The sequence below is a fragment of the Bison bison genome, unplaced genomic scaffold, assembly GCF_000754665.1.
Source record: "Bison bison bison isolate TAMUID 2011002044 unplaced genomic scaffold, Bison_UMD1.0 scf7180017860731, whole genome shotgun sequence".
Taxonomy (NCBI): Eukaryota; Metazoa; Chordata; class Mammalia; order Artiodactyla; family Bovidae; genus Bison; species Bison bison.
The window spans coordinates 319,077-330,990 of NW_011491303.1; the positions used below are offsets into that span (position 1 = coordinate 319,077).

An 11,914-nucleotide genomic window follows, 5' to 3' on the forward strand; every position below is an offset into this window, starting at 1 on the left:
GTGACTGAACTGAACTGAACTGAACAGTTCATCTGGTTTCATTCCTCCCAAATTCTTGTTCTACAGACAATCTTTAGGTATTAAGTTAGGGTTTCTAGACATCTTGAACATAGGAGGATTGGTTCTGGCTCCAGGATTCCACATCACATTGACAGGGGGAGGAGAGAAGTAGGGCACACATGCCCTTTAGTAGTTAAGACTTTGGCCTTTAGTCCTTTTGCACTTCTGTGTATTCATTCTCTGGACCAAGTCACCCTGCTGAGCCAACCCAATGAAGTGCTGGACCCAAAGCTGTGACAATCAACCCTGAAGGAACCAAGTTGGGTGTGGCTTCCATAGGCACCTGCAGTGATCCTTAACCTGGGGTGCCCTGGGAAGAAATGCTCAGGGCTGCACATGGTCCCTCCCTCTCAGAGGCAATGGGGCTGGGAAAATAGCTAGGGGTAGAGGATGGGTGGGTGGGGGACAGGAGCCCCAACAGCACTGACTCTTTGATGAATTATATAACTTGCTTAACTTGGCCCTGCCTCAGTTTCCACACTCTTGAAATGAGGCTGTGACATAGGGTTGCTATGAGGAGTGAAACATTTAAAGCTTTTAGCACAACACCCAGTACATTGTAAATCATCTGTAAATGTTTTATTATTCAATGCCCAGCCATCATTTACTATCTGAGTGACTTCTAGGAAGTGAGATAATAAAGCAGTATCAAACTCAACTGTCCATATGGAATAAATAAGTGTATTAATATTAGTAGAGTGCTTCACACTGTGTGTGCCTTTAGCATTTTATGGTTGTGATTTGTTGCTGCTGTTAGGGAAGAGACCCTCAGCTGCAGGCTGGGCAGGGAGAAGCAAGGACGTGACTTCAGCCTGAGGCTCTCCATTCTCTTCAGCTGAGCCCAGGACCACTGGGGTTTCCAGGGAAAGGTCAGGTACTAGGCCAGGAACACCAGGACTCCCTGCTCCTGTTGACACTGGGCAAATGGTCAAGGCAGTGGGTTCCAAGGTCAAAATCCTGAAAACAGGCCACAGAGGCCCGTAGAAGGAGGTATGCGGGAAGGTGTAGATATGAGATGCATCCACAGTGTTGTAGAAGGAGACTTCACCAGTCTCATAGTCCAGGAAAACCCCCAGTTTTTCAGGAGGGCTGGCAACAGTCAGTTTGGTCGTGGGCTAAGTGAGAGTCCGGTAGTCATTCTCATCAGACAGCCCTATAGTCCAGAAGTCATTCTCTCATCTCATTTTAATCCAGCATTTTCTCTTCACGTCCTCCCTGTACACCCCCACATGCCACTCTTTCCTGTCCACCTCCACCTCCCAGTAATGTCTCCTTGACGTGAAGCTCTTGCAGCCAAGCACACAGTAGTACCAATCAAATCACTCCGGGTTGTCTGGCAGATTTCAGCGTTCCTCTGCCCCCTGCAGGCTCCTCTGGTCATCAGACACGAGCAGGATGGGGTTAACTGTGTTGGGATCCAAAATCACATCCTCTGCAGAAATTCTGTGGGGGCAGGATCATGGGTGAACCATTGTTCCTAGATCTCAGAGCCTCAGCCCTCAAGCCCTGGATCTGGTTGAGGAAGCCCAAGTCCAGGGCTGGGTGCCCATAGACTGCCCTGAATGTGACCCTCTCAGCAACACCAGAGGAAAGCCCTAAGGGGCTAGTGTTCAGTAGGAAAGGGGAAAGTGATGAGCATCAGGGTCTGCTTAACCAACATCTAGAGCTGGCTCCTTCCAGCTACATTTTTCCTGTTTCTCTCCCTGAAGTGACTCTGCCCACCTGTATTTCATAGGCATAGATGCTTGCTAAGTCGTTTCAGTTCAGTTCAATTCAGTTCAGTTGTTCAGTCATGTCCGACTCTTTGCGACCCCATGAATCGCAGCACGCCAGGCCTCCCTGTCCATCACCTTCTCCCGGAGTTCACTCAGACTCACGTCCATCGAGTCAGTGATGCCATCCAGCCGTATCATCCTCTGTCGTCCCCTTTTCCTCCTGCCCCCAATCCCTCCCAGCATCAGAGTCTTTTCCAATGAGTCAACTCTTTGCATGAGGTGGCCCAAGTACTGGAGTTTCCGCTTTAGCATCATTCCTTCCAAAGAAATCCCAGGGCTGATCTCCTTCAGAATGGACTGGTTGGATCTCCTTGCAGTCCAAGGGACTCTCAAGAGTCTTCTCCAACACCACAGTTCAAAAGCATCAATTCTTCTGCACTCAGCCTTCTTCACAGTCCAACTCTCACATCCATACATGACCACAGGAAAAACCATAGTCTTGACTAGATGGACCTTCAGTAGTGTCCAACTCCTTGTGACCCAGTGGACTGTACCTGCCAGGCTCCCCTGTCCATGGGATTCTCCAGGTAAGAATACTGGAGTGGTTTGCCATACCCTCTTGCTGGGGATCTTCCTGACTCAGGGATCAAACCCTCATCTCTTACATCTCCTGTATTAGCAGGTGGATTCTTTACTACTAGTGCCACCTGGGAAGCTCGTGCTCCATAGGCATATGGGTTTAAATTTCAATCCTTGTGCTACCACTCATGAAGTGAATGTCTTTTCTCTTTTTTCCATTGACCCAAGCTGTATAATATTTTAAGCCTCAATTTTCTTATCTGAAAAATGGGGCTAAAAAATACTAATCTTTAGGGTAGAAGATAACACACATTGTGTATTTGGTTTAGGGCCAGGCATAGAGGAAGTCCCTGATGTTTTAATAGCTGCCAGTCCTTTTCTGTGCTAAGGGGCATTATGTTGAGGGTTTCATGTGCTCCCAGGCCCACTCTCCATGTTCTTCTACCTTTTCTGGACCCCGGAATCTGTCCTCTTTGGACAGTGACACTGGGCTCCCTTGCCTCTGGTCACCTGTTGGGTTTGGTCAGTGGGAGGCACTAGCTGAAGATTGGAAGGAGCAAGAAGAGAGGCCTGGCATTTATTTCCTCCTCCACTTCTTCTCTGCCAGCTTCAGGGAGTGATGCTTGACCAAGGGGATGACTCATCTCAGGCTGCCCGCTCTGTGAGCTACAGCTTCCTGTGGGCCAAACACTCTCCTCCCCATCTTTTCAGGCCCAGCATGGTGACAGCACCCAACTGTTGTGAACCCTTAGGGACTGAATAGTCCTTTGTTGGTTTCCCTTTGCTCTCTTTCTTCCCTTTGTAAGTAGTTTATTCTTTAAGCCCTCTTCAACCACCCATTTTGAATATACCGTCTCCTTTTTGCTGGCTTTTTGACCAAGTACACATTCATTAGCTCATTTAGTCTTTACCTCAACTCTCAAATAAATAGGAACTACAATCATTGTTTACAAGTGAGGAGACTGAAGCTCAAAACATCAAATAACTTGAGGACACACAGTGGCAAGAGGTGGCATATGGACCTTGGGAAAGGACATGACCTTTGAACATTGCTTTCTCTCCTTGGTCACGTTGCATCTGCACTCTCGCTGCAATATTAGTTTACCCTGCCTGTCTTTCCCCTCACCTCCACCGTTGATGCCTCTTCCTTCCCATAAAGATCTGTGGAAGCCCAGGAGACCAATTCTTACCAGTTCTCTGGGCACTCAGTGGAAGGCTGCTGGAGACTGAGACCTCCAGTCAGAACTCTCCCAGTCACAGGAACTTGCTGTCCCAGAATCTCAAGATGTGGAAAAGAAAAAGGGAATATGGTCCCTCGGGTTTTCGTCCTGGGGGATGTACAGTGATTCACTCACCAGCTTGGAAGAGGGCCTTCTTCCACTCTGAAAGAAAGGAGACACAAAAAGGAATGCTCATTAATTCTGATCTTTCCCTCACCCATTCTCCTCACTGAGCCTTTTCTGTGTCCCTTTCTTCAGTCTCTTCCTTCATCTACAGCTTGGGTAAATCAGGCATAAAACCTCTCAAAAATGGTGGATTTTCTTCACTCTATTGTGCTGGGGCTGCAGGTGACATGGCCAGGCTATACTAGGCTGTGTGTGTGGGTGTGGGTGTGTGGGGGTGTGTATGTGTGTGGGTGTGTATGTCGGCAGGGCAGGGAGTGGTTAAACTGCCCAGACACTATATCTGAAGGTCCTCTCTGAGGCTGTAGAAAAGCAGGGATGGTACTCCCCACAGAAAATGAGCCTCTGGGTTAGATCTGAGTATTCCTACGGCAAATGCCAGTGGGTCACGCAGCAGGGAAAAGGTTTAAATGTTTATCTACCTGTGCCAGGAAACTCAGAGAACATCCAGGTCACTCACCTGGATAGGTTTGAGACTTCTCCACACCTACAATGGAAGAAAGGTAGAGACATTACCTGAACTCTGTCATTTCTGAGTCCTTTCTTTTTACTTTTGCCTCATCTCACCTTCTTTTTGACCACTCCACCCTTCCTACCTTCTGCCTGTGCCTGTTCAACTCTCACCTCCCCTCTCTTCTTTAGGGAAGGAGATTGAAGGCCCCTTTCTCTATTAAAAAAGAAAACACTCTCTATTCTCCCTACCAAATACTTTCCCCTCTCCAGTCACCCATATTTCTTCTCCTGGGAAAAAGGGTCCAGAACATTTCTTTATCCCAGTGAGGCGCCCGGCTGGAAAATATATGGGCAGAGACAGTCTTATATGTGAATTCAGAGAAAATGTCAGAGCCACTTACGAGTTATGTACTGGACCTTTCTCCACTCTGAAATGGAAGAAAAATGGTGAGTCATTAAGTTGTAAGTCATAGGAAGATGAGCATAGGTCCCTGGGGGAATCAGAACTTACCGAGCTCATACTGGAGCATCTCTGGAAAAGAAGCAGGAAAAAAAAAAAAAAAAAGTACTGTTATCGGGGTGGAAGGAGGAGGACCTCCAGAAAATAAATCTTAAAGATGACCAAGTGCTGGGTTGGGTGCGAGAGGTAGGGATGGGGTGAGGTGATCCAGCTCCCTCCTGCAAAGCAGGACTCCCTCTCCAGGTCAGATACCTTTTATTCTTTGTTCTTGCTCCTTTTCTGCCCAAGCTGTTTCTTTTTCCTTTTTCGCTCTTTCTTTCTCCGTGAATAGAGTCTCTTTTTCTTTCCTCTGTAGACACAGGAAGTAACCAGCTCCAGCAAGAAGCAGCAGAGAGACCGTCAGGGTCCCTGCAAAGGCAGTGATCCAGCACTGGGCCCTGCTGAAGAAGGGGTCTGCAATGGGATCCAGGCTTAGCTTCTCTCCCTCAGGACAGGGTTCATGGCATTCATCTCCTGATGTTAAAATCTTTCTCTTCCTAAGTTCTCAGAGACCTTTAGGTAAGACTTTGGGAAGCCCCGCAAAGGTTTTATAGATACAATAATAACAATACCAGAACTTGTCTTGAAATGTCTGTCTCTCACATGTAAATCTGTTATGTAAGCAACATAATCAAGTTTTTTTCTTCTTAAAATTTATAATAAGTTACATCCACATGGTTCCACTATCAAATAAAAGCACATAAAACATTATTCGAGTCTCCTGTCCACTCATACAAGTTTTAATACACATTTCTCTAGTGAGTGAGGTTGGACACTCTTTCACGTGTTATTCCTTTTCTGTGAACTAATAATTCATCCTTTGCTCTTTTTTCTACTGGTTTGTACTATATTTTAATGGGATTAGCATTTACTCTAAATTATGAGTTGTACATGGACCCACCTGCCCCCAACTTTGTCATTCGTCTTTGCTTAAGGATCCAATCTTCGCCACTTCTCTCCAGTTCCCATTGCCTGTCACCATTCCTGGCACATAGGAAATGCTCAGTAAATCCTTGTGAAGTAAACAGGAGAAAACAAAAAAAAAAACCTAGTTCCATTAAAGGCTCTGGAACTCAGCTGAGTGACTCACTTTCACTGTATACCACAGAGACACACACATCCCCCTTTCATTTCTTTTTTCAAAATTTATTACATTTTTTTGTTTTTATACTTTTCTCTTTTTTAATATGGCTATACTAGATTTCAATTGGTTAATGTTTAAATTGTCATTTTGTCTAATTTTCTATAGATTAAATTTTACATATGTCTCTTTTAAGGAATTTTTTTTAACTGAAGTATAATTGACTTCCTTATATTATATTAGTTCCAGGTGTTCACATCCTTCTTCTTCCAACAGCCATGGCTCCTCACAGTACACCTGCAACTAAGCAGGGTACTCACTTGCAATGGAAATCCGGGCTGTCTTTTCCTGGTTGAGGAGGGGATTTCTGATGATACAGGACACCCCTTCCCCAGAGCCACCTTTCACAATTAGAGATGATGTGACTGCATACAGGCCCGCTCCATCTGCAGCCGGAGGTGCTGTCACAGCTGGCATGTTCTGGCCCTCGGCATCTCACCACTGAATCTGGGGCTGGGGATACCAGCTGGTGGACTTGCACCCCTGGTGGATCTCTCCATTCTCATGGCCCATCACTTGAATGTGAAGGTCAGAGCCCAGTGCTGTGGAAAGGATGAATGAGCCTCAGTTCTTGGGAGTGTCCTGTGGTGAGGGTCTCAACAGGAGTTGTATGGCACACTCAGACAATTAAACTCGAGTTTTCTAAGAAACTGTTTGCAAAAGGGTGGTCATAATGAGGAGAAAACTACGTGGAATAGAGCAGTACTCCAGGGCCAGGAACAATGGAGTGTTACCACCCACCCCTAAACCCAAAGGGGAGTGAAGAGGGAGCTGTTTTGAAGACCTAAAGTGGGAGAGACATGTAGAGAGAGCTTTCATAAGAGGAGTTGTGATCTTCTGGAAGGGCATGTAGCCAGCTAGAGGTGGCCCTGCAGTGAATAAGCCAGGGGCATAAGTACCCTGACCCCTCTCTCTTCCTGCTTCTACCTTCTGCTATGGCTCCCCATGGACCAAACCCAGCCAGAAGCTACATGGCAAGAGAAGGAGATATGTCCTGAGAAAGAGATATGCAACACTTGACATGGAATATGAGTCTAGTCTTGGTGTTCTCCTGTGGAACACAAGCAATTTCATGGAATATCAGCATCAAAGGGCCCTTTGTCACTATGACAGGTGAAGACACAAGACCAACAAAAATCATGTTTGACGATAGAGAAAAATAGAGCACTGTCCCAAACATAACCTTGACCAAACATTCCCCTATCCTGGCTGAGTGACACCACTCCTTTACTAGTCCCAGATTAGCCTCACTCTAGTCTTCCTCCTGCATAAGATTTATGAAGTTATCCACCCACAGAAATATACCTCCTCCTCTCTGACAGCATCCCATCCAGAGCAAAGCCCATTTCCGTAAAGCTTGCCCTAAATCTCCTAACAGAAGCCCAGAGTCTATGCCAAGTCTCCTCTATCACCCTCTTCCTGAGACCCCCATGCTCCCACAGGGCATGCACTGCTCCTCCTGCAACAAGGATTGAAGTCAAATGGTCCAATTGCAAGTGTGCTCTGAGGCGGTGTGGTTTGGAGAACAGTGACAGCACAGATGCTGCCCTTACAGGTCAGCCTCCCAGGGCTCATGGTGGCGAGTACCTGGAGGGGCCCCCAGAAGCCACCTGGAAGGCAATTGAACCCAGACAACCATGCACCATCTCCAAGGAGATGTTTTCCTATCCTTCCCATCCTGACCTTCCATTACCAGTTTAGACCCTGGCAGTTGGCAGGAGGGAGCTCTTTACTTGACAAGATAGTGTACAGGAGGGGGGTCTTCCTGGAGGAAGACCTGCTTCTTTCCTGAGGGTCTCAGAGAAACAAAGTCAGAAGACAGAGGAGGCAGTTCCCGATGATCAGCCAAGAGCTTTGAGAGGTGGATTTGGAGCAGAAACTCTGCATCTGTTCCTAGGTCCCAAGAGGAATACACTCAGAACAGAACTTGAAGGCTCACCTGCAAACTTCAGCTCCAATAAGGCTTTCTCATAGAAGTTGCTGTCTTGGAAAATAGCACAGGTAGTTTCCACTGTCCGAGGCTCTAACGTTGTGTATTCGGAGAACAGCTTTCCCTGCAGTGATGTCATCTCTTAAAATCTCAGTTCTCCCTTGGTACTCTGCCGTCTGTCTGTCTTCCACTTCCTTGCCATGTGCATACATGAAAACCACCTGCCTGAGGCTGGATCGCACCCACTTCAGTTCCATGGTCTCCACGCTCATCTTTGGGGACAGGTGACAGGGCAGCTCGGCGTCTTCACCCACCATGACCGGAATGTGGCCAGGGGGTCCAATCACAGCAAACTGAGCTGGTCAGAAAAGTGGGGGTGGGTAATTCCATGAGGACATCATGGGAAGGGGTTGTCTCAGGCTTAGAAAAGCCTAGAGAGGAATAGGATCCTGACAGAAGGACATTTGTCTTAATGGCATGTGAGCCTTCAGTTTGCAACAGGACTTCCAGGAATGAGGGGATCAAAGGTTCTGACTGGGTGCAAACAGGTAATTATCTGCTTCCAATACAAAACAGCAGCATTGTTCCCTACCTGAGCAAGGAGTCAGCAGTTGGTCAGAGATGAGGCAGATAAGGAGGTGAAATGGAAGGAAGTCTAGGCACCAAGCCATTTTCATCAGTGCTGCAGAGAGATAGCAGAAAGAGTCAGGCAGAAATACCACCTGGAAGAAGATGGAGAATTCTGTGTAGGAACCTCTGCCTCCCCAGGGCTGACTCAGGGAGAAACACAGGATAAGTAGTGTAAGGACCCATGATCCTCCTCTGCCAAAATGTCTGCTTGGGAGTCTCTTCACCTTTGAGTTCCCACATGGAAAACCTCCCGTAAAAATATGTATGTTAAGTGTACAGACAGTAACCCTAACCCATCAAGACATCCTTGGCTCTACTGAGTATGTTCAGAATCTCTACACTCGCCCACACTTCCCCAGCTATGTCAGGTCCAAGCCTCCACCATTGCACCCTGATTAATATAGGACTCTCCTTTTTGGGTCCTCCAATTCTGCTTGTGTTCCCTACAGTCTCAGTACAACATCCAGAACATTCCTTGAGTCACATCCTGTCACTCCTCTGTTCAGCACCTTCTGTGGGCTCCCATTTCATTCTGAGTAGATGCTGAAGTCCTTCCAATGGCTGGCATGGCCCTCCTGGAGCTGCATGCTTCACTTCATCTCCAGGCACACTGTCCTTCCTACTGTTCCTTGGACAGAACACGATAGAAGACCTTGACCTTGACTCTTCCCTCTGCCTGGAACCCTCTTCCCCATACATCCACAAGCTCACTCTCTCGCCTCCTTCAAGTCCATCCTTTAAAGTCAGTTCCTCTATGAGACCTTCTCTGATCACAGAATTGTGGTAAACTGTTCCCATCCCCCTCAACTTCTCTCTTTTTCCCATTGCATTTTCACCAGTGAACATATCATACATTTATCATCTGTCTCCAGCTGCTAGAATGTAAGTTCCACAAAGCAATGATATTGGTTTATTTTGTTTCCTGATGTGTAAGACACCTGTAAGAACGGTGGTGGTTCACATGAAACCCTCAGTGAATATTTGTTGAGTTAGTGAATGGATGAGGGCTTACATATTAAACCATCAATACTCACTAGCATTTTAGTTCAGTTTAGATGATCAGAATAGTTGGGTGTCATCCAACTAATGAGAGGAGGGGAGGTGGAGAGTTTATGGAGATAAGCATTTTTCTGCATAATGATAATACTCTTTTGGCCTGGCTTAGAGAGCAGAGCCTGGCCTCCTGTGCTTCCACTGGGGACTTAGTTGTATTAAAGCATTTATTCTTATTTTTCAATAAAGTGGTTTCAAAGAGCAAGCCTATCCTGGACATGCAAGTGTTGCAACTTGGTAAGCCTTTAGTGAACTCTTTTCACAACTGTTCTGGGAATTCCCTGGTGGTCCAGTGGTTAGGTCTCTGCATTTTCACTGCCAGCTTCAATCCCTGGTTGAGGAACTAATCTCATGCATGATCAAAAAAAAAAAAAAGTTCTTTGGGGGGAAACATTTGTTCTTTAGTGGGAGAAACATCTCTGGAAAGAAAATGGTTCACTTTCTTTTTTCCCTTTCCTCCTGTGTTTATCAATGCTCCTTGGCAGATGGCCTGCCTCTGGGCTCACCAGCAATGAATAATTTCCCTATCTTGGTCTTTGCACTGCTAGGGAAGTGCCTTTTAGGGGTGGAGATGTAATTGTTGGCACTTGCACAGAAGGGCAAATATGTCAACTTCCAAACACACAGCAGACCAGTGCAGCTCATGCCTCTATGAAGTGCTGGGGTTCTCCCAGCACAGAGGCAGGGCCCCTGCAACTCCCCAGTTCCAGCCCAGTGTTTCCAAATGTATCTTGGTCCATAAAAGCACCTCCACCTTGTGTGATAAGAGAAGTGTGGGGCCCTTGCCAGCTAGCCAGGCTTGATTATAGCTGGAGTTCTAACTTGGCTTCCACTCCAACCACACCAGAGTTGTCTTCCTCCCTATATAGTGGAGAGCCTGAGAGTCGATTATTCCAAGACTAAGAACTCCAGATGGAACCCTCTCCTTTCTCCCATCATGTATTCTTTCCTTCCCTGAAAATGTCACATGAAATCATGTGCTGACGAATGACTCAGGGTGTGCCCATCTGTCTCCTCTAGGCCCAACCCATGGCCATCACAAAGTTTACATCACTCTCCCATCAGACTGTGGTCCAAGATCCTGGCAGATTCCCTGGGTCAATCAGAGGCTGAACCTACCTCTTTTTTTTTTTTTTAAGTTTGGGCTAAGCTTTGCGGCTTGCAGGATCTGGACCACTGCCAGTGAAAGTGCCTAATCCTAACCACTGGACCTCCAGGGAAGTCCCATGAACCTACCACTTCTTAACCCCAAGGCGAGTGAATTGGAGAGTTAAGCATAAGGCCGGTCTCAACCAGGCATTTTCATTCCTTCAACAAATGTTTATCCAGCACTCACTGTGTGCCAGGCCCACTATGTGTTAGATGTTGGAAATGAAAAGGGTGTGGGAGGTAAGTCATGGCACTACGATTCAGCAGCTCTGTGATTTCAAAAATCTGCTTGAACTTCAGTTACTCATGACACATTATGAAACAGGAAGTTTAGAATGTACACAGTTGATTTAGTAATTTCACTTCCAGATATCTGGTCTAGCAAAACACTTGCATGGGTGCAGAGAGAATTGTGTGTAAGGCTGACACCGAAATATTATTTTTAAAAGTGGAAAAAAAAAAGGGGGGGCTGGTAAACAAGCTAACCAGCCACTCTAACCACTAACAGAAGACTGGTTGGTTAAATAAAGGCTGATCTGTATGAGGGAACTCAGTGTGGCAGTTAAGAGTAATTTATAGTCACTAACCCAGAAAATAAAGATATATTAAATAAATAAAAAGCACACTGCAGAGAAAATTAATGATTATATTAAAAAACAAAACCTAAGTTATTGATTTGTATGTACATGTTTATACCTTGGACTTCTCTGGTGGCTCAGATGGTAAAAAATCTATCTGCAATGTAGGAGACTGGGTTCCATCCCTGGGTTGGTGAGGTCCCCTGGAGAAGGGCATGACAACCCACTCCAATATTCTTACCTGGAGAATCTGCATGGATGGAGGAGCCTGGCAGGCTACTGTCCAAATCACCTTAAAAGAGATCATGCTAAACTGAAAATCGAAGACTGAATGAGAGACACTTTTGTGCTTTGCCTCCTACCTTTGAAAATTATTCGGATGTTTTCAGTTTTAAAAGTTTTCATGTTTTACTCAGCAATTAAAATTTTTTACAAATAATTACTCTGACTGCAACATATTTGTTGTTCAGAAAATACCAACTCCTGTAAATCAACTGTATGTCAATAAATAAATAAAGTCTCCTCACACTAATTCACCCTAAACAAACCAGTATCAGGCCCGCATTCACAGTACCTGCTACTCTTAAACCGGCCTTTGAGAAGAGGCCGGCAGAGGGAGGTGAGTGGGTTGGGGAGGAGCTGGGAGCAGAAATTTGTCCAGCTGGGTTTTTTTGGGAGCCTGCATGAAACTCAGACATATCCTCAGACAAAAGATTGCCTTTCA

General features: G+C 46.1%; 1 pseudogene; it reads right to left on the reverse strand.

Annotated features, from left to right (window-relative positions):
- LOC104982846 lies at window positions 1-11,380 on the reverse strand (annotated as a pseudogene).
- Window positions 11,381-11,914: the final 534 nt, after the last annotated feature.